At 42.7% G+C, this 22,200-nt stretch overlaps 1 pseudogene; it reads left to right on the top strand.

Moving 5' to 3' along the window:
• The first annotated feature begins 1,698 nt into the window (after window positions 1-1,698).
• Window positions 1,699-2,939, top strand: LOC110560220 (alpha-enolase-like; annotated as a pseudogene).
• The last annotated feature ends 19,261 nt before the right edge of the window (window positions 2,940-22,200 follow it).

Below are 22,200 nucleotides of genomic sequence, written 5' to 3'. Positions count from 1 at the left end.
TAGCTGGTATATACGTATGTATATGTACATATATGCATATTTATGTGTGTGTATATGCATAGATATATGCACATACGTGTATCAGTGGTTCTCAACCTTTCTAATGCTGTGACCCTTTAATACAGTTTCTCATTTTGTCATGACTCCCAACCACAAAATTATTTTCATTGCTACTTTGTAACTATAATTTTGCTCTGTTATGAATCATAATATAAATATCTGTGTTTTCTGATAGTCGTAGGAGACCCCTACGTAAGGGTCATTTGATCCCTAAAGGGGTCACGACAACCCACAGGTTGATATTGTGTATATTACATTTTATATATATATATATATATATATATATATATATGTTTGTTACTAGGAGTGAGCCTTGAGTTTAATGATCTAACCCAACTTCCTGTCTGCTCCCTACTTTCTGATTTCACATGCACTATGACCAGCTGTCTTACACTCCTGTCACATGCCTTATCCACCGGGTTAGACTATACCTTCTCAAACAACCTAAAGACCCTTTCTTCCTTACACTGTCTCTTTGCAAGTATTTGATAACAGCTAGGAGGAAAAAATAACCAAGTTTTCCAAGTATGGAAGCACTTAGTGAAAGTGAACCCTCTGTCCACATCTGCACCATACTGCACCAACATCCAACAGTCAGGGGTAGAAAAGGCCTGGGAACAGGTAGAACAAGGAGGGGTGCTGGACCTATTTCAGTTACAAACTGCACAGAACCACAGTGGGTGGCCCTGGGGTCTCTTGGTGAAGCCAGGCACCGAATGGGTGAGACCTCCATCCACACCTGGGCATGGCTTTGCATGAAGTTTATTAACTTTACCATGTTGTTTTTGCTCTGTGAGCCTCAGTTTTCTTGTCTGTCCATGGGGGATAACGTGCTTCACCTTCAGGGAAGACATGAAGCTAGCCATGGAAAGCACTGTCCGGGTCTGGCACACAGAGGATAGTCTAGACATGCAAACTCTTTTGTTCAGTCCCTGGGGAGAGAAGGTAACTGATGGTGGGAGGCCTCCTCTCCCTCAGCTTTTGCTCTGAGCTCCGGAGTCAGTGATGACCTGTGTTGATTCCATAAGCAGACGTTTCTTTGGAGATGGCGCTCAATTTCACCCTTGGGCCCACTTTACCCTGAAACAGCAACGTGGTCTGGAGACAGTTTAACGCCATTGCTTTACTCCCTGATAACGGCATTGTTGACATGTCAGCCATCCACGTCAAAATGTTATGACAACCATAATAAGGAAAATAAATTTAAAACATGTATTGATTTAAGTGTTACCATTTCTTTCCATGATCAGTGACATATGATGTCAACTGTGATCTATTTGAAGCATATTTTAAGCAAGGTAATTAAGGAATTGGCTTTAGGAGTTCAGTAGTTAGCATATTTCATGATGCCTTTTAATAAAAACTTCCCATGCGTGGAGACATCACAATAGAGGCTCCTGCCCATGGGTCTAACATACAAAACCAAATGGCATCCTTCCTTGAATGGTTCTATGTCCACCATGTCTCACCATGAGGTGAGAAGAAAGAGGAATTGCTCGTGGTAATAATAATAACAACAACAACAGTAATGCCAGTATTAAGAAACATAAAACCTGGGGAAACCAGGGGCACACATTTCTCCTTAACGCTCTCTTTGGTGTGTACAGAAACCTCTACATCTTCCTGTAAAGTGACCCGATGGCTAGAAATTCACCATATACTATTCTCAAGATGCACGCCAGAGAGATCCTTGGTGACTGTATTGGGAATCCCACTGCTGAGGTTGATCTCTACATCAAAAAAGTCTCTTCCACACCGGTGTCTCCAGTGGCATCTATGAGGCCCTAGGACTCTGTGACACTGATAAGATTTGCTACAGGGGGGAGAGTGCCTCAAAGGCTGTTGAGCACATCAGTAAAACCATTGCGCCTGCTCTGGTTAGCAAGAAACTGAACATTGTGGAGCAAGAGAAGATGGACAGGCTGATGATCAGGATTGATGGCTCCGAAAATAAATCTAAATTTGGTGCAAATGCCATCCTGGGAGTGTGTCTGCAAAGCTGGTGCTGTGGAAAATGGGGTGCAACAGCGGTGACTTGGCTGGCAACCCTGAAGTCAGCCTGCCAGTCCACCTTTCAATGTGACCAACGGTGGTTCTGGCAACAAATGGGTCATGGAAGAGTTCCTGACCCTGTGGGGGTGTTATGTTTCTGGGAAGCCATGCACACTGGAGCAGAGGTTTACCACAACCTGAAGAATGTCATCAAGGAGAAATACGGGAAGGATGCCACCAATGTTGGCGATGAGGGTGGAGTTGCACCTACCATCCCGGAGAAGTAGCTCTGGAGCTGCTGAAGACTGGAAATGGGAAGGTCAGCTACACTGAGCAAGTCGTCATTGGCGTGGAGGTGGCTGCCTCCACATACTAGCAAGCATGACCTGGACTTCATGTCTGCTGATAACTCCAGCAGATACATCGTGCCCAACCAGGTGGCTGACTTATATGAGTCCTTCATCCAGGAGTACCCAGTGCTGTCCATTGAAGGCCCCTTTGACCAGGGGCACTGGGAAGCTTGGCAAAAGTTCATAGTGCAGGCATCTAGGTGGTTGGGCATGATCTCACAGCAACCAGCCCTAAGCAGATTGCCAGACTGTGGGCAGGATGCAACTGCCTTGGCTCTGTGACTGAGTCCCTACAGGCATGTAAGTTGGCCCAGTCCAATGGCTGGGGAATCATGTTGTCCTATCTCTCTGGGGAGACTGAGGCTACTTTCATCACTGGCCTGGTGGTGGGACTCTGCACTGGGCAGATCATGACTGGTGCCCCCTTGCCAATCTGAGGGCCTGGCTGTATACAGTCAGATCCTTAGGTTTGAGGAAGGGCTGGGCAGCAAGGCCAAGTTTGCTGGCAGGTCCATCAGGAACCCTCTGGCTAAGTAAAGCATGGGCTGGAGATCCCTGGAGCCACCAGCTGCTTAGATCTTCACTGTCCCTCATGTCACCAAGGCAGCTCTGGGCCAGCTCAGTGCCTGCCAGTCCCAAGTCACTGCTTCCCTAGACTACAAAGCCATGCCTGAGCACCTGGAGCCCTGCTGGAAACCCCAGCTTTGTAATCATGTGATTGGTCTGAATCACTGTTTCTGTCACCTCACTTCCCAGCTAGCGTCTGGAACCCTCATAACTCCAGTGTAATCTCTAGGGTGGCCACAGGCAAGATACCACACCAAACCCCAGTGGTTCTACGTGCAAAACAAAAGCTGCAGTACCAGTCCCCACCCTCCACCCCCACTCCCAATGCCCCAAAAAAACACTTGGAAGAAATGAGTAATTTACTCTTCTTTTATTCCCTCTTCGACCCCATTACCATGGCCTATCTATCTTCTAACAACTGGTGCTCTGATAGGCAAGAATGGACGCTGCTGGTCAGGGACAGAACTGGGCTCAACTGAGCCATCTTCTGGGCCTCAAGACGTGTTCATAAGCCAAGGTTGTACTAGTGATAAGTCCAAGTACTACAGAAGGTGAAAAGTCACATGGCATCCTGCAACAGAGAGCAGCTACCATGCCACAACAATGTGCAACCAAGGAGGAGGAGGGGGCAGGGAGCAGAGGCTTCACCAGCAATTAGAGATTTTCCGACAGGGCCCCTGCTAAACGAGTTATAGAGGCAATTACCCTCAAAATTTTGAAGTGGCCATTTGCTCGGTAACCTAGACCGACCTGACACCCAAACAGAGGCTGCCATAAGCAGGGAATTTATGGTGTTGCGATGTGCATTTAGCATAAATTACCTCAGGGAACGGATTTAAACCACTTGCGTTTTTAAAAATTATGCAACAACAGAAACAACTACAAAATGAGTTTATGCAAACTCAATCCTAGTTGCAGAAAGGGCCCCTCTAAGTCTTTATCTCTGAAGACATGGCCTTCCCTCTTCCCTGCTCGCTTTCTCCTGCTGGATGAAGATTCACAGCATCAATATATAATAACTGTATCTCACTCCATTACAGGTAGTTCAAGGCCGCTCTGCATAAACGATATGCATGGCTTTGTGTCTCCATCTTTAAAACCACCAAATATCTTGGTTGCAAACATACGTTAGGTTTAATGCATCCCCTGCCATAAAAGTGCTGTTTAAGACTAATGAGCAAACGAATGTTTGTTTAAACCTCTTTGTGGAAATCAAACAAGCTTTCAACAGCTATTCATGTATTTACTGTCAGATGTGAATCATCACTTAGGTGCTTTGCCCTCAACTATTACCAGTTAGTGCTCATAGTTCCGAGGCACTAATTCACATGCTGCGGCTTTTGTTCAGCCCGCCCCCCCTTCCCCTTCCCCTTCCCCTCTTCCTTCTGTTTGTCAGTACATCTTCAGAAAAGCTATATGTGTAAAGCTTCATCTCCTCCAGGCAGAGCTGACAACACACGGGTCCAGCCTCACCAGGCAGCTCTCTTAGAGCCACAGCCTGTATTCTGGGACCTGTGTTGAGACCCTCCTCACCCAATGAGTAGCAGAGAGGCACCTGCCCTGCCTCTGCCCCAACCCCGCCTCTCCACATCCCTGCTTTTCCAGACTCAGCAACACCTGAACATCTCCCACAAGATTTACCCATTATATTAAATAACAGGTTTTAGAGGCTGGGAACTGTTGTTCTAGTGTTGCTGGGTGTCATTAAGGTTGCACGTCTATGCTTGTTTAATTTTTCTTCTGCCATTAAGCCAGCTAAATGCTCCAAGGGTTTTGTTGCTTTGTGTTGGGTTTTCTCCCCCCTCTGTCTCAGTGGGGTCCACCCAGAATAGAAAAGAGGAATAAGTGTTCCAGGGTTGTAGAACTGGATTTTTTTGCTGTTGTTGTTATTGTTACTTTCATTATGAGGAAGGAATTAAAATATCCCTCCTAGTCAGTACTTAAAATATCAAAGTCATTGTTTAATGCCTTTGAGTCACTGTACCAGTAATTCACTTGCACAGTGCAGCGCCGTTTCACGGTGTGTGAAACACTGATAGTACATAGAAGTGATTGCAAAGTCGAATAAACACCAAATTAGTTTTAAAAGTCTGCGACTTCCCGGTGGAGTCTTTCAAACTGAATGGCACGACTGTCTGAGAAAGTCAACAGTGGCCAAAAGATAGCATCACCTTCCACTGTGTTAGCGTGACGGTGTCTCCTGATGCTCTGGTGTCTGGGGGAGATGCTGTCCTCTGGCAAGGGTGTGTTGACAACGCCGTCTAACCTGCCTGCTTGTCACTCAGGAGCTTTTGCACCACATGGACCCTCTGTGAGCAAATGAAGACGTAGCCAGCAGGTTACAGAAAGGCTATGGCCAAATGAGACACCCCAGGGCGGTTACAAGCAGTTTGATACTCACAAAATATGACTGGAGAATTAGAAAGTCAAGGAGATGCCTCCAGCTCTTCTGCCTCCTGGCCTTTAGCCCATTCTTAAGTCATTGAGCACCTGTGGGCTCCAATTCTGAGCTGCCTGATCAATAAGGTTACTGACTAGGGTTTATTTATGCTCCAGGCACTGGCCCAGATGCTCAAGTGCTATGGACAAGCATCAAACCAAGCAAGTCAGCCTATGTCCACAGTAACAAATCTTACCTGTTGTAAACAATCACAGAGATCCACAGACAACTCTCTTACCAAGCAGGGAGTATCCAACCCTTGAACAGCCTGGGACAGCTATGACTGTGACCCAATACAAAATTGTGACGTGACCTTGCTTAAGCCACTAGGCAGTTTCTCGTAATTTTTTTTTAACTGAATTATGTGATTCTTGAGTGTTTTACTTTGTAGAAGGCAATGTGGTCTAGAAAAGCTCAAAAATTGGACAGCTCTGAAGCAACCAACACTTGCTGGTCACCTTGGGCACACGAGGCAATGTGTTACAGACAAAAAGAATAACATACCCCTTAGTCGCCATCTTTAGCAATCCACTTAAGCCATTCATGTAGAAAACATAGTTAAGGACCTGGCTTTTCCTAGGCATTAGAGATACAAAACTTAAGTCCGTAGCTTCACAAAGCTTTTATTCTGGTGGAAAAAAAAATAAGCAATAAGTTTTGATAAATGGTTCCAACTCTCACTTTCTTCACATCTTTGCTCTGAGTGCTCAAGCCTGGTGTCTGACTGTCTCAGTCAAAAGCTATTGAACAAATAAATAAGAAAACAAAGGGTGCCAAGGAAAAGTAAAAATTATGAAGTAAAAGAAAGAACCAAAGAAATAAGCTTCTCTGAGGAGGCAGAGGTGGTTCTTTGCAAGGTGGCTTGGTTGAGGAGAAATAGTGAGCCTTGTTAACACATTACTCAAACCAGGATATCTTTTTCTGATTAAACCATTTACTCTTAGTTACCTTGTATAGTCACAGGAAACTATAATAGAGCGAGCTTGGTTTCTCAAATACTATCCTCACCCCCAAACACTAGTGCAATATCACAACAAGGCAGAGGCATGAGTGCGTCAACAGATCTCTCCTAGGGTTTCTAAGATCAGCATGTACTCACCTGTGTATATGTTCAGTCTTATGCAAATTTTCAACTATGTCAGTTCATATATCCACCCCATAGTCATGACACTGGCAGCTCCTCCGCTGCAGAAATCTGTGGCATTTCTTTCCACCTCTGTGCATTCATTTTCACTGTCTCTACCCTGGGCAACCACTGAATCTATTCTCTGTTTCTGGACCTTTCAAATATTGGGAAAGTTGAAAGCAAAGGGGGTCATTTGTTATCAATGACAGCAGAACAACTGACAAGAGAAGGAAGAGCATCCTTAGCAGCATAGCACATACTCTCTCACATGTGATATCACAGAACAAGAACACAACCCAACAGACATGGAGCGCTGACTTCACACAAGCATCACACAGATTCTGTCCACAGTAACACTTTTCAAACCCCCAAACACTCAGGGAGGCAGAGGCAGGCAGATCTCTGTGAGTTCGAGGCCAGCCTGGTCTACAAAGTAAGCCCAGGACAGTCAAGGCTATACAGAGAAACCCTGTCTCAAAAACAAACATACAAACAACACACACACACACACACACACACACACACACCGGAGGACAATGCTGCTATTGCTCAGACTTCACAGCCATTTAAGACAACCTGCTCAGGGCCATAGGACACACATCATTAGGAGCCAGGAACCATAGCCAGCTCTGCTTGGTTCCAAGACTTCCTTTAATAATTCTTGCATATTAAACAAATCATTACAACTAATTTATTAAATAATTATAAAGTGAGTGGGTGTTCTGAAGGTGAAGTAGAAAGTGAAATCATTAAATAGGAATTAGAAAATACCTTCCTTACACTGAATTGTAGCAAGGATTAAAGAAAAAAAATCTTAGTTGGAGTGCTTTGTACAGCACTCACACAAACAAACAAAACAAAACAATAGATCAAAGTAACAATTACACCAAAGTCCAACTTGGTGATGCAATGAAGTTACAGGTACAGGATTATATACAAGTTACATACAGGTCAGGGATGACTCAAAGGCAGTTCCAACAGCAGAAGACTACCGCAACAAGATTAACAACTAAAGAAAGCTGGAATCCTGAAGTTCTCCCGGTGACTTGCAGACAGCTATGAAAATCAGTCTTTCTAGCAGCCCTTAAGGCTCACATTACCTAGGGAAAGGAGGAGCTTTATCCATGTAGTGAGTTTCAGGGAAATCCTGAGGCTTTTGAGTTGATTAGTTCCCAAGTCTTAACAAACTTCCCTTTAGAACTCCCTGAATCTTAATGATTATCCTGACAGCCAGGAATGTTTCAGTTCAGAGGAAATTGCTACACAACCCCAGCATGACAGCTAGAGTGTTTCCATCCATTGTGCCAGGAGTTGGAAGTAACAACAGTTTGGTGAATCAGGAAGCAGAGAACAAGACCAATGACAAGTTGGACTATAATTCTAGAATGCCTGCCCTCTAGTGGCTTCTACCTGCCAGTCAGTAACCAATAACCATGACGGAAAGGTTCCATACCTCCAATAACAGGCATCAGCTCGATGCTCAAGTGCTCAAGCATTTGAAGCTGTGGAGACAGTTCACGTTCAAATCATAACTATTACCTTCAAGACAGCAATGGGAAATCCTCACAGCCAAGAGTAGAGCAAATGGGCTAAGATGCTACAGGCAGGACCTGTTCATGTTAGAACTCTGCAGATAGGCTCTCTTGATAGATTTATCTTCAGACCATTCAGAGCTAAACTTCTGGCCCAAGGGCAATCTGATCCCATGCTGATCAGAAGTGAGCAAGGATGGCAAGCTACATAAAGTTATCAGTCCATAAGAGTCAGCTAAGCTCAGTGGGAATAGTGAGGGCCTGATTCTGAGCCCCAACTCTATTGAATGGCTGTAAAACAACAACAACAACAACAACTGCAATTGCTTAGTGGTCAAGATTGGATGGAAATCAAATGATAAAATATGTTCTGTATCTAATATTCTCTTTTTATATGAGAAATTGAGAAAAAGAAGATGTCATGAGCAAGAGATAAGTAGAAAAGCTGGAAAATGAAGGATATATGGATGAGGAACCCTTGCATAGGAGCAGTGGGCAAAGACCAGTCTTAAAGGCTATTTTGAAGAGCCAAGTAACTCAGTCACCAAGATCACACCCTCTCAGTCCCCTGCATCCTATTTTCCTCACTGGGATTGTGATACGGCCATGTTTATACCTCCATGCCCAGGCTAGCTCAGATTTTTTTTTTCTTTTTTTGCTATCACTCCAGAAGAAGGCATAGCCCACAGACAGGTTATTCTACTCTTGTTTGTTTTAAATCTCACTCTGCAGAACAGACCTATGCCCTGCTCAGTCCAACCCTCCCCTTGTCATTTTTGTCTTTAAACTCTCACCACTCCTTGCCATGGTTTTGTATGCTAAACTTGTTTTTCTTCACATATTTTCCCTACAATAAAGGTTCTGTAGGGCCTGGTCCATTTGGACCAAAACCATCTCCCATCACCTGAGAGCATATGGTACAAACTAAGACCAAATGTTGTTTTGTATGCTTTACTCAATAAGTGAATGAATTCCATTACTGTTTATATTTTATTGACCTTCTGTTACTTTTGTTGCCTTAAGGCAAGTTTGAAAGCTCTTGTCTTTCTTTATTGTTCTAAATTTTCTTATCTCTGTTTTAGTTCCTCCTGAATCAAGGCTTGAGTCCCACTAATTACTTTGAAAGGTGATCCCAGAGTGGAAAAAGGGAGGAGGAGAAAGCCAGAGTACCTTATCTGGATGTCTGATGGGGAAGAGGGCTTCAGGTCTGTCTGGATTTTCCCCAAGAGAACAACAGCTCCTAAAACATAGAGGACACAGCACTCACCCACATTCTATACAAATGAGACAGTCTGGGGAATGTAACTTAGCCCTTGTCCTTGAAAAAAGTGAGCTCCAGATAAAACTTGAAACAAGGAATACTTATGACCTGTTTACTGGTGCCAGGAGGAGTTAAGTTTTTTGAGTGCCAAACACAAGCTGGGAAGTATACAGAGAAAGAAAGAGAGGGAGAGATGGATGGATGGATGGATAGATGGCAAGATTTACTTCATTAAGACACCAACAGCAGCTATCTTTTGGGTCCTACCATTTAATTAAATTTTTCACAAGAGTACATAATCTCACTGGTTCTTATAATTAAGCAAGTGAGATTTGTCTTCACACGGGTCTTCCCGGAGACCCATACTCCAGCCAAGTACCAGGCATGGAAATAACCTAGAACCCCTGCACAGATGTATCCCATGGCAGTTTAGTGTCCAAGAGGGTTACATAGTAATGGGAAGAGGGACTGCCTCTCACATAATCTGATTGGCCTGCTCTTTGATCACCTCCCCCTGAGAGGGGAACAGCCTTACCAGGCCACAGAAGATGACAATGCAGCCATTCCTGATGTGATCTGATAGACTAAGATCAGAAGGAGGAGAGGAGGACCTCCCCTATCAGTGGACTTGGGTAGGGTCATGCATGAAGAAGAAGGAAGAGGGGAGGGTGGGGCTGGGAGGGGAGGAGGGAGGGGCTTATGGGGGGGATAAAAAGTGAATAAAGTGTAATTAATAAAATAAAATAAAATTTTAAAAAAAATGGGAAAGACAGACATGGTGGCACATGTTTATAATCCCAGTTCTTGGGAAGCTAAGGCAAGAAGATTCACGTTCAGCCTGAACAAGGTTATACAGTGGACCTTGAATGAGAGGGAAGATGAGTTTCCTGAAATGGTGGAAGAGAGAATTTACTTAGGTCGCAGTACTAATAACAACATATTTGTGTTGTTGTTGTTTTCCTCAGTATCTTGTATTATAAAGAAAAATTACATATGAAAAACATATAGGTTATATACATTGTATGACACAACTAAAAAGAGCTATAAAAACTCAGAGAAGGCAAAGATACCTGTAAATCTCGGGATTCCAGGAGCTGAGGCAGAAAAACCAAGGATAAAACCAGCTGCATAGTAAGACCCAATGTCAAAAACAAAACAAATGGCAAACTCAGAGAAGAATTAGAACAAGAAATAGATTTCAAAACTATCACCACAGTGAAAGAAAGAGGAAGAGACAGAGGGAAGACAGAAGGGAGGGGAGAGGAAAGGAGAAAGAAAGAGAACAGTGTGTGATATGGACATGTTAATTTGCTTGACTGTGAAGACCACTTCAGTATGCATGAGTATATCAAAGCGGCATGCTGTGTGGAGACCTTAAATCCATACAGAAAATCTCTCCATCTGAGAGAATGGAATGAGAGCTGTGGGATAGATTTGGTATTAACACGATTTCATTAGAGAGTGGACCTTAAGTTTTCGGGAACTTGAAAGAAGAAAGAGGAGGTAAGTGAGGAGGTTAAAGGTGAGAGTTCAGGTCAAGAGAAGCTCTGGAGTGATGGATGTAACAAGGTACATCTGGATTCATGATACCTGAAAGCATTTCCACCCCAAAACTCCTGCAGGACCTTTTCAGGAGTCAGTAGTCTGCTGTGGAGCAATGCACATGAAGGATCTAGGTCAAATAATCTAGGTCAAATAATTAAAAATGAAAAAACTAAAACCAAAAAATACAATCCAGGGTATCGTAATTATCCTGAGACCCCAGAACCTCAGAAAGAAAATTTTTTCACAGCATATTTAAAAAGACATACATTCTGTTTATGCAATCGGACAATGGTAGGATGCTAATGGCATTTAATTTCCTCGACTTCTAACCTTCTCCTCCCTGCTGTGCAGTTCCAGTGGTTTATCAAAATACACGCAAATGTACGGAGTCCTCACAAACTGCCTGGCGACTTTTTCAAAGCCTGTCCTTCCAAACAGCATCTGTGCTGTTTGTGTTTATGTTTCTTCACCCACAGGATGCAACTAACAAAGACCTCAAAACCAACACACAGTAAAGGAGAAAGCAAAAATAAATAAATAAATAAATAACAAACTCAGATGATGAGAGATCCAAAATATCCCTCACATCTCTCTTACCCCAACTGTTCTTCCATTTACAAATGAAAAAAAAAATTGGAATATTGCCTTGGGTCTGCTAAATCATTAGCAAATTAAGAACCTGTTTTTAATAACATTTAACTTGTAAATAATGCATTAATTGACTAGCCTGAATGTTAGCTCGAATATTTGAAATTCTGCTACTAAATTTATAATGAAAGAAATGTGCTGTAACAATGGGCTATATGGTGAGTATAACAGATTAAATATGACAGTTGATATTTGTGAAAATGGAGTTATAATTAAAGGACACCTGCAGCTGTTTTCCAACCAAAACAACAGAAATTACACTTGCATAAAGCACACACGTGGGTCACAGTCTCTGTTGCTGTGCTTCTTTTGTTCACCATGAGTCTTGCTGATGGTTGCTTTGCCCTTTGTCGGGTCATATGTCGAAGTGAGCAACAAGTGATGATGGTTGGTGGGATGTCCTTTATCAGCTTTCTAAGTGATACATCCTGGGGTGGGGGGCAGGACATAAGTGTTTCTCTTTATGAGGCAGGAGTCACTGGAGAAATGATGCAGTCTGTCTGCTCAGAACTCCAGGAAGCAATGAGAGAAGAAACCACTGGACACACTCAACTACAGAGCAGATCAGAAATGGGAGCATGAAGAATGCAGCTCCTGTCCTGCTAGACATCAGCAAAACTAAGTGGGGTGATCAGGAAACAACTTTGGAACTAGGGACTGAACCTAAGAGAAACCAAGTATTGCGATGAATAATAATTAACCAAGTGCTGTAAATTCTCCAGTTCGTTCTTTCATTTATTCCACAAATGGAGATAAGGACCTTTCAGCATCTGTACTAACCCAGGCTCTGAGATACACGGTGACCAAAACAGTCTTTCTTGGTGTCTAGCCTGGATTGGAGACAGCCATAGCCACAAAAAACAGCACATGCCAAGAAAAGGAAAGGGGTGAAATAATCAGAAGCGAGTCACAGCCTGTCCTGTCAAACATGACAAGGAAGTTAAGTAAGATAAAGGCAGGAAGAGTTCCTTTGATTTTTTCAATTAAGGTCATTAGTGGCTTTGGTTTAAAAAAAAATACCGTTTTGGTAAAGTGTTGGGGACAGAAGGCAAATCACAGAGGACACAATGACAAGATGGTAATGTGGACAACATGAGTGTGGCTTTTTCAGATGTCTGACCATGAAAAGTGAGAGAAGCAAAGAATGAGGGAGTGGAGAGAGAGACAGAAAGAGAAAGAGAGAGTTCTTCTAAAGATCTGAAGACACTGCACATGCCAAGTGGTGGTCACGGCCACTGCGCACAGAGAATCTTGGCACATTTACATCCATGTGTGCATCTCAGTTTGACTTTTTTTTCCCTATTAAAAGTGAAAATTCTATTCCAGTTTTCCAAAAATATTAACTTCTCATTTAATATGCTAATTATCCTCCACGTTACAAAGAATCGTGTTGAAGCTTCAATACACACTCCACGCTGCTGTGTGTTATCGAGTTGTAGTTGATTTGGTCAATAATTTGCATTTTTTCGCATGACAATTTTCCCAATTTACCACTTCATTCTAACTGGATTATCTTCAACTGTATTGAAACCACCACTGCCTTCGTGGGTCAAAAAGCCCCAGAATATTGGCAATTTCATGCGGTTCAGCCTAATAGTGGACAGGGAACTGGGATATAACGGTGAAGGAGACCTAAGGTAAGATGAAAGAAATAAACAACAGAGCTGGGACAAAGGGTATTGAGTGAGTAAAACAACAAATACAAAAAAAAAAAGTAATCTTTTTGTCTGGGTTAGGTGTGTGTTCCCAAGGGAAATAATTTTTGAGCATGTAGCCTGATAGTAATAATAACACTTTTAGGGGATATGGATGGCTCAGGGGATCAATTGGGATTGAGGGAGAGGGGCGCTTACTAGCAATCTGTCCAATTTAGTCAGACTAACTTGCAATTTTACACAACTAAACATCTTACAGATCTGAGGCCAACAAACCAAAGGAAAACACTTTTCCAGTGCCACGTCCGGGTATCTTTTCCCTTGTAAAATGGCGGTGCCTCCATCTTCAAATGAAGGTGCCATGATCCCCTCACAGACTATCCAGTATGAGAAGCATCAAATTCTGAGTCAGACTGAAAGAAGTGCTTGTACAGAGAGAAAGTAATTTTTCCAAACTGCCTGCGCTAAAAATAAACCAAATACGGTCTCAGGGGACAGCTACCCAGTCCCCTTCACAGACAGTAAATTCACTGTGGTGGGAGGCTGAGGTGGACTGGAAAAAAAAAAATTCTTGAAGGAAGAAAAACATCCTAATGAGGGCACCAGCGGTGAGCTGGTGGGAAGTGAGCTACCACTGGGAATGCATTACCTAACTGTTTTCTCCTGAGCTGGGTCATTGGACAAATCTATGAGGAGAAAATCCCACAGCAGTATACAGTTTGGGCACTGGCTAAGTTCTTGGCACATCCTTTGTCAGTGGTCCCAGTCACAAATTCATAAACAAAGAGGGAAAGAATCATTAAGATAAATACCATGACTCCTGTTTTAGTGGGTAGAAACACAGAGGCACTGATGCCCGCAGACCAGGCCTGCATCAGCTGTTGGGGGCCTTCATTGCCAGTCTTCTTTCTCACTGTCATGAGACCATGGCTAGGCAAGCGTTCGCATCATTGCTTCCTACAAGGCACCGGAATTCATGAACCCAGAAGCTTGGTGACATGTCATCATAAAGAAAACTACCGAAGTTCTTTGTTAAGCTATAAAAATCCCTTGGTAGACAAAGACTAGAGACTTTTTTTACCAAAGTCGCATTCTTCTCTTACTGAGTGGAGAGCAGGGCTCCTTACCACTATTATTTCTTATTTCACATTATTTTTAAATGAGTCTTGAGAATACACACCTTCAGAGTGTCTCCAATGACATGTCTAGATGGGACTTGCTCTTCCTGCTTCTAGACCTATTTTATAAAATTGGGCATGGTTCCTTTTACAGTTATAATGCCCATAACATCTGTGATGAAATCCATGCTTTGACTCCCTGAAAGGTAGGGTATTTTCTAAATTCCAAAGCTAAAAAAAACCCTCAGGCCCAGACATAAAATTATACCCAGAAATTCATATGAAGTGTCTAATCTCCTTGAGGTTACCCCCAAGGACTGGATGTCAATCATGGTTGAGAAGAGGTAATTTGCCCCATTGTGTTGTCTGAGGATGATTTTTTCCCCTGCAACACCTGGAAAAATTTGTAGCTAATTATATGATTGTTGCAAATTATTTGTTTTCCTTCTGAAGAGAAGCATGTACTTTCTCATCCCATTGACATCAAATTTAGCCATGGTCTTAGTTTCAATAATAAAATCTAAGCAAAAGTGACAATTACCACTCCAGAGGGAAGGTTGGCGAGCCATCATGTGATTCCATCATTGTTCTTTTTCTTCTTCGTGAGGTACATATGGATTCTTCCTTCAGATTCAGACTCAGAAGGAAGATATACAAAGACACATCCAACTGACCTCCAGCAACACATAACGGGGAAGAACACAGCTGACTGTAAGCCACTGAAAATCTGTTTTCATTAGAGCACAGCACAGGGAATGCTGACGGATACACAAGCCAAGCCACCAGGAACTGGAAACAGATCTACTTTCAGAAACCCACGCACCACCAGCACAGGTGTGCCTGTATCAGCGCAGAGAAGTGAAAGAATCAAGGACGAGAGAAATGAGAAATGCAGGAAAAGTGTGCCAGGAAAATACTTGTAGTGTTCCAGAAAGCTGGTTATGCTCTATCAGCAGCCGTTCAGCACATTTACTCCTTCCTGGCCTTTTCTCCTGTTTTCTTGGTGCTGTATGGAATGATTTTCTCCTACAATACTGGTTTGAAAAGGACCAACCAGCTCTAGGAAAGACAAACTTATCTCACGAAATGTTCCTCATACTCAGTCAGACTGTCAGTCACACTGTATTTGCCTAGTTCCTTAACCCTCCTACTCACTCACTCTTCCCCCCCCCCAAAGAAATTCATAATTCATACTTCCTTTTCCTCCCAAACTTCCAGATACATCTACCAGCACACCTTGGGCTTATGACTCCTGCATCACCAAGAAAAATCTCTCTGAAAAAGCGATTGGCCTTCTGTCTCCAACTGCTGTCTGCCCATTCTTTCTTGACATCACTCCAATCAGGCTGTATCTGCGTTCTTCTTCAGGTGACACTTTTATCAAGGTGACAAAGATTCTTATTTGTTAAGCTTGTGGCCATTTCAGGCCTCATCCTGTTCGGTTAACCAGAAGCTTTGAGCTAGACCACTCTACTCTTCAGAGCCGTTTCCTCTGCTGTGTTTCCAGGGCTGTCTAATTGGCTTTGATCTCAACGTTCTGGTCTTTTGTCTTTGTTTCTTTCAATGCTTCTTCTCATCTTGGTGCTTAAGCTTTAGGCTCAGGCTCTGGACCTTGTCTTTTCTCTATTTACTTAGACTGTTGAGAAGTTAATCTGACATCTTAGATATAATAAATTTATGCTTGTAGCCCTGCTCCCTCCAGTGACATCCATACACATATATCATGGCACAAGCATGATACAAGCACGGCTGACACCTAAGCTACATCGAGTGTCTGACACGTCTAAGCTAAATCCTCTTAGCTCCATCTCCAGCACCACACCTGCTCCTCCCCCTGTCCTCGTGTTAGCAACTGGCCATTATTGGTTTATTTGAAATCCCCATATGATCTGATGCCCCTACTGTCCACTGTGGGCACTGCAGCCACATGCATGGTGTTCGGGCATACATACAGAAGCACCCATATACATGAGATAAAATGTTTAAAATAGAGAAAATTAAAATAGAGCAACCCCCCATAAACCTTCTTTAACTCCTCTTTTCTTCTACCCTAACCATTCAGCAAACCTTGGTTCCACCTTCAAATATGCCCAGAACTCCAACCCTCTCCACTGCTTCTAACTGTTCCCGTTCTCTGTGAAACACTTTCTGAAGTCCTTCGCTCTTGTCCACGTTACCCTCCTCACATGGACTCGATTCCTGCTCTACTGAGTGTCTTGTTTTCCCTGGAGCGTATCAGTGTTGCTCCCACAGGAACGTCTGTCTACACCTGCCGCTGTTGTCTACACTGCTCTTTTGAGCATTCTCAGTTTCTCCATGAAGCAGGAAACAAAGTCGCTGCAGCTCATTCACCCACTTTCTTCAAATCTTTCCTCAGTGAAGTCTTCCCAGCCACATTCTGTCCTTCTCTTGCGCATTGCGCTGGCTGCTAAGTATGGACACAACACATCATGTAAGTTCCTCACGAGGCATATGTATGTCCTCAGTCCCCAACCTAGAATGTAAATTCCAGGAAGGAGAAGAGCTTTTGATAGCACAACACCCTTAATACCTAACACACAGGAGGCTCAACACACATGTTCAGAAAGAGCTGATTAAACTATTTGAAAATTACCTTATTGATGTCCCATCTCGGTATTAATTTTATATTATTTCTCTGCCTTTGTTAGTTTTATTAGTCTCCAGGACCATTATATTAATTGTTATCTTCCAAGTCAAAATTCCATACGCTTGTCTTTTTCTAACTTAATATAAAATTTTCTGACCATACCTTCCAACCTGCATCACCACTTCCTTAATAGGTAGATTGGCTTGTTGGATATAGTGTTTTATCACCCTTACTTGGAACCATACATAAATATTGTCATTGGCAATGGTTTCTAGTTACATTCTCTCCTAAGACAATGAACTTCAGTTCAAGGGAAGAAACTTTTAGAGGTTAAACACATCTTCCTTGGCTGCTGGCTCACCTCTGCACCTGCTGTGGCAACCACCAATCCTCTCCCCCAACTGCGGAACCAGCCATCTTCCTCCCAGTGCTATGAATAAAATGAACAGTTTCTCACTTCTCTACATCCTTTTTTAATCTCCCTCTAGTTATTTTGCTTTGATATCTTCATAGATCTGCTTTTATCTCATTTTGCAAGAATATTTGTACAAAGTAAAAAGGGACAGTTTCCACAGAACTTAGACAAAACCCCTACAGACTCTACTAAAGTTTTCATTAGATTCTTTTTAAGATGTATTATGCATAAATATGCAAAGGATATGTTAGAATTTAAACTCCAGAACTAAAATGTTTCGGAGAGCTATGATTAAGCTGTTAATAATGCTGCTTTCCTCAAAAGGATGCTGCAAAAATTCAGTGAGAAATATACATGACCTGGCACAGGAAAGGCAGAGGGCATGCATATTAGTACATGCATTTCTGTGGTTGGTGTATAAGGGTCCTGTGTGTATCTGTTTCTATGTGGCCCTGCTAATACTACATAATAAATACTGAGACCCAATTTTGTCTCTTAATATAAAAATGGTGAAATTTTGTAATGAACCAATTAGTTATGGTAAATCATTATTCTACTTCCTAGAGCAATTTAGAATGTACTTTCTGAATGCTAATTATTTTTACGAGAGCCACAACACACATACTCAAGAGCCACAGAGTGACAACAGGCATCACCGTCTCCATTTTGTCCATGATATGATCCAGTACTAATGAATTCGAATCAGCTCAGACACACTGAGAGATGGAAGGAAGGAAACAAGAACTTTGACCATCTAATCTTGAATCAGTCTATTGAATCAGGCATCCCTATAAGTCTGATGAAAAGCTAGAGGTTATTTTTCTACTCATAAGCGGATGAAGTCTATCATGTCCATGAGTCTGGGTGAACGTGGTGATTATCTTAGCAAATAAAACAGAGCAGAAATGAAGCTGAGCCGATGCTGTTCTAGGTCTTAAGAAATCAGTAGTTTCTAATTCTGACCTCTTAGAACACTTTCTCTAGGATCTTAAGTCACCACGCAAGAAGTCTAGGACCACTTACTAGATGGCTAGAGTGTATGAGGATAGACACTCCAGGATACAGTCCCAGTTGGTATCCACCTTTCACACAAACTTGCCATGTTGTAAGTATCAGGGTGTCTCTATCCTTATCCTGTAACAGACCTATCCGCCAACCACCACTACTGAATGACCCCAGTCAATTTGTCATAGAATAGAAGAATTTCCCTGCAGAGCTGTATGTCTGAGTCTCAAGCAATAAATTCTGAAATACTATAAAAGAGTGACTATTGTTAGCCAAGTATGAGAGTAACTTACTACGTGGTAATAAACAATAGGGGCAGAAACTAGTATGTGGCCGTGCGGTGTTGTCAAGATCTCAGCCCACCTATTTCAGAACCAGAAAGTGGAAAGAAAGCTCATGAAGGTAGCTGGACATGAGGAAGGCTGCTGGTGACCAATTAGATGGCAATGCAATGATAACTATTGGAGACCAGTGTCCTACCTGTGAAGTGGCAGGAATTTTCGTGATATAGGATGTGGTAATCTAGACAGCAGAACAATACAACCAATGGGCTGGGACTTGTATTGCATGAGCAACTTTAGAAGCTTTGATGGGAGAATCGGGAATTCAAGGCCAACCTTAGCCACATAGTGAGTTTGAGATAGCTTGGGATACATAAGGTTGTCACACACACACACACACACACACACACACACACACAAATGAAGTAATGAATTTGGCTACATTTTAATGTCTGAAAGGAATATCAAAAGTGCCAAATGATTAATTTTAACATTTATAAAACACTATAAATTGAGAAAAATAAGCTAAAACATAAATGCTAATTATCATTGGCAATAATGATACATATTATTTTATTATATTGCTGCATTGCTGCTAAAACCAAGGCTGGGTGTGGCAGTGAGCAATCACTCGGCGCACGGAGTAAGGACTCTTCTGTGCTTCCCACTGCCCCGTTTCTGAATGAGAACTTCCACTGCATTCATCTCTGGTCCCAGCACTACCTCACTACGTGGACAATGGGTACCGCACAACCTGTTGCCTTGTTGGAGAATGGGCACCACATAACCCGTAGCTTTCTTCAGAGGCTGGAAGGAACCACACTCGGAGGAGCATGCCTAAAGAATCACATCTGCATCTGGTTAGAATGACAAAATCCTGGACCTCCTGCCAGAACCCGAGGCTGCCTGGGTCCTGCTGCTACTACAAGATGAGGACGTGGAAACTCTTTCGCTCGGATGAAGGCATTCCTGCATAGCAAGGGGAGTGTCAGGGGCTAAACACTGCAACGAAGTCTCTGACACCTTTTCCTCTGAGGAGTAGGATGCACACAACAGCTCTAAAGTTGGGGTATGCTCCATGGCTTTCTTTGGTCTTGAAAACATAGCATGGTAATGAATGACTATCATCCTAGCAGGTGCAGAATGAGGCAAGTGGATGTCAAGTTTAAGGCCACCCTGGGCTATATAGTAAGACCCATGGAGAGAGAGAGAGAGAAAGTGAAGAAAAAGAAGAAGGAGAGAGAGAGAGAGAATATGACAGAACTGATAAGGACATAGATCTGCTGAAGGTTCTCATCTGCAGGAGCCTGAGACTCTACATAGCATCCCTGTCAAGGCACTAAACCCAAGCAAAAAGCCATCCTGGGATCTCTATTTCAGCTAGATTTCATTCCTAGTGCCGAGTACCAGACCAAGTGATCTGTGATTCCACATGGATCAGGGGTTAGTCAGCTTACTACTATCAAACTGAATAAAAAAATGTAAGATATACTCAGATGGCATTTTAAACTATTAAATGTGGGGCAATTTGTTAGATAGCAAGAGATATCCAGGGCACTCTTTAGACATACATATGAGCAAATGGAGTGAGGCATACTCTCAGCATCGATTGTGCTTTCTAAAGAGGTGATGGGTTGACTTTTTGTAAAGGAAATTACATATCAAATGACTAAGCCATAAAGCATGCAGATAATAGACACTGCCCCACTTAGTTCATAGGCATGTGGATAGGAACAAATGAGATAATGTATATGAAAGACATTCAAAAGCCTTTCCCGATAAAGACAGTATTGCTACTTTTAAAGGAATATCCAAGAGTGAAAGATCTCTTTGCAATTCAAATAATCACAGTCTTTACCAATTTTTTTTTTTTGCAGGTTCCATACATCACATATCTGATTCTTGCATATAGCCACATATTTACAAGAGAATAAAGTTGCTATCCTGTTAACATGGATGGAGTCAGTGCTGCATTAGAGCGGGGTTTGTTAACAGACCACCATGATACGTTTCAGCGCGTTATTGACCTACAGCAGACATGTTCTATGTCAGACAAATAAGGCATAGCAGATATCATCTCATTCCATCAGGCAGGCAATTCAATCAAGGTTGCAATCAAGGATGGTTGAGGTGGAACCTTGACAGAGAGTGCTGTGTGCATAAGAGACAGCTAGAGGGGTGCTAAGGTACTTTCTTCTGTGACAAGTGTTGTAAAGGTACAGGAGCAGACGGGTGCATTGTTTCTGCTAGGAAAGCCACGAGTGTGGGGAGCTGTCAGACTGTGGGCTACGGAGAGAACATTTCATAAGCACCACTTAGTACTCTCATGACCAGGCTTCCACTGAAGAGAAGGGGTTTCCAGAGTCCATTCCCAAGTTTCGTGACAAAAATGAGCCTGAGAGTGTGTGAGCACACACTTGCACACACTTGGACTAGAAATACACACACAGGCCCATGTACCCACTGGTTTCCCCAGCAGCAGCAGGCTTCATGATCTAACCTCTTCACTTTGACTGGAGAAGATGTAGGGACCGTCCAACACGCAGCTGCCATGTCTCGAAGGTAGCTGTTACAGCAGCTTCCACCGTCAACGCCTCATTGAGTCAGTTCCTTTCTACACAGCAGCTGGAACTCAAAAACGCACAGCTCCCTTCTCTGGACGCCATTTGGCTAGGGGCAGCACATGTGGATGGCAAATGGTGTTTGGATTCTGGCCCATCTTCTCAGACACCTAGAGTGCCAGGGGTTCCTAGGGACATGGAAGGAAGAGAGGGTTTTCTGCCTGGTAGAAAGAAGATCAAACTGATCAGAGGACCCTGAAGCTCAGTGCAAACACTACTAGAAAGACCTTAGATTCAAGGAGGGCACTAAAAAACCAAACCAAACCAAATCCCATTATCTGGATTTACAATCATCTATGAGACACCTCTCTGGATGTGTCTATGAGGATGTTTCCAGAAAGGGTTTCATACTCATGCTGAGTGAGGGTGGGATTAACCCATGACACTTACAGTAAGTGACAAATTATTCCTCCTTACCAACTAGAGGATACCAGCTATAAACTAGTTAACCAAACAACCAGGAGAAGAAGGTATTTTGCCTGTTTCATAGAACCAGAAGTTAGAGCATGGGATTGCCCAGAATCACACAGCAGAGTTGGGGTTTGTTTTGAGACCCGAGTGATCCATGTGCTCTCTCAGTGCCTCAGCTAGTGTTGCTTTCCATGTGTACCGCCCACTCTGTCTTGACTACTCAGCTGACATTTATCAGATAAGTTAATGCATAGCTCTTCAAATTCTAATGGCTGCTTGAATGCTTAATGGAGGAAGATATGTGACCTAGCTCTTATGGGAAAACGTGAAGAAAATATGTATTTATATATACTACTTATAGTATAAAATATAGAACATAGAATTATTTAAATAGAGAAAATAAGTCTGGGGTAAGAATCATTCACTTTGCTCACTCCCTTCCCCTGTACATTTTGTTTTTTCTCACTTTTCCCAACTGGCTCTATGTGCACACATTCATTTATCTTAAGCGATGAAGAACTCTAAACTTTTTCTCTTACCTTATTAGGAGAATGCAGAGAATTCT

The sequence above is a fragment of the Meriones unguiculatus genome, chromosome 10 (assembly GCF_030254825.1).
Source record: "Meriones unguiculatus strain TT.TT164.6M chromosome 10, Bangor_MerUng_6.1, whole genome shotgun sequence".
In the NCBI taxonomy this organism is placed as follows: domain Eukaryota; kingdom Metazoa; phylum Chordata; class Mammalia; order Rodentia; family Muridae; genus Meriones; species Meriones unguiculatus.
The sequence above is the reverse complement of the archived record's forward strand: the minus strand, read 5'-3'. Positions and strand labels throughout refer to the sequence as shown.